Genomic DNA, 1,360 nt, shown 5'->3' on the forward strand with positions numbered 1-1,360 from the left:
TTTGTACATCCTTTTGTCAGTGTCTGACCTGAGGATGAGTCACGGCCATTGCTTGACTAATTTGCTCTCTGTGAAAGCTTGAGAGAATGTTTTTTCTCTCCATGTGACTCTCCCCAGGCTCATTGCCTTTTTGACAGTTTCTATAAGGACTTACATGTGCAGTGTTTAGTGTCTCACATCAGACATTTTATAAACACATGATAGTTATTTTTATTGTGTTGAAATCTGTCCTCCTGAACTCAGCTGATCCCCATTCATACTAGCTTTTACCTCTGAGAACCCCACAGGACAGGTCTTTGGAACATACCCTTTCAAGTGTTGAGGAGAAATATGCAGGCTAAGCAGCTACAGCTCTTTCACTTTTTTCTTCTCTGGCTTTTAGCAGTTCTGAGGCTCCAGGCACTGTTTGCCCCTCGGGATTATCGGAGGAGATTTTGTTAATGATAGATGCCTGAAATTGCGGGCCTGAGCTGGGCTCACGCGTGCACAGTTTCTAATCTCAGCTAATTCTGGCAGGTGTAGCATGGAATTTGTAGCTTTAATCTCTTGATAGATAAATCAGAATGGTGTGTGTTAGGAAGAAGAGGCTGTAGTTTGCTCACCTGGGCCTGTAAAGCAGAACTGCTTAGCCTCTGTACTCCTGACTTTTTGGCCCAGAAAAATTATCTTGTTTTGTGCGCAGGGGTGCTGTGTGTTATATTTGGGAGTATCTCGCGCTTCTGCTGACTGGACTCCACTTCACCGCGCTTTCCCTCTCCACTCCCAAGTCATGAAAAGCAAAAAGTCCCTCTCTGGACATTGCTAGTTGTCCATGAGTGGGGAAGGTAGCTAGGTTGAGAACCACAGCCATGAAGAATGGAGAAACGATTTTGACAGAGAATAGCTCGTGCAAGCTTTCAACATTCTTCCTCCTCCCAGTATACCTTTGCATAGGTTTATTTTTTTTCCATAATTTTATTGAGATACAAATAGCAATGAGACAGTGTCAAACCAAATTGGTAGAACAGTTTCAATAATTAACACATTGCATACGTTCTTCCTAGTGGTTAGTTTTTGTTCAAGATGAGGACTTGATATCCTTTTTACAGACACCATTAGAACAAAGCCCTCTATTCATTAAGAGTGCATAGGTTTATTTTTGTTCTTTTTTTTTTTTTTTGGCAGAACCGGGGATTGAACTCGGGTCCTTGCGCTTGCCAGGGAAGCGCTTATTCCACTGAGCCATCTCCCTGGCCCCGCATAGGTTTATTTTTATTTTTTGTTTTTTGCATAGGTGTTGCAAGTGACTCATCACAAAATTTGGGGTAGGATTAGTTCTGGTTTATTTTATTTTATTTTATTTATTTATTTTATTTTTATT

General features: G+C 41.2%; 1 protein-coding gene across 1 annotated transcript in view; it reads left to right on the plus strand.

Moving 5' to 3' along the window:
- The window catches only part of Ankrd42 (ankyrin repeat domain 42), a 70,092-nt gene that overhangs the window by 65,034 nt on the left and 3,698 nt on the right, over nucleotides 1-1,360 (plus strand). The gene's annotated exons all lie outside the window — the stretch shown is intronic.

This window comes from Octodon degus, unplaced genomic scaffold, assembly GCF_000260255.1.
Source record: "Octodon degus isolate 3935 unplaced genomic scaffold, OctDeg1.0 scaffold00049, whole genome shotgun sequence".
Taxonomy (NCBI): Eukaryota; Metazoa; Chordata; class Mammalia; order Rodentia; family Octodontidae; genus Octodon; species Octodon degus.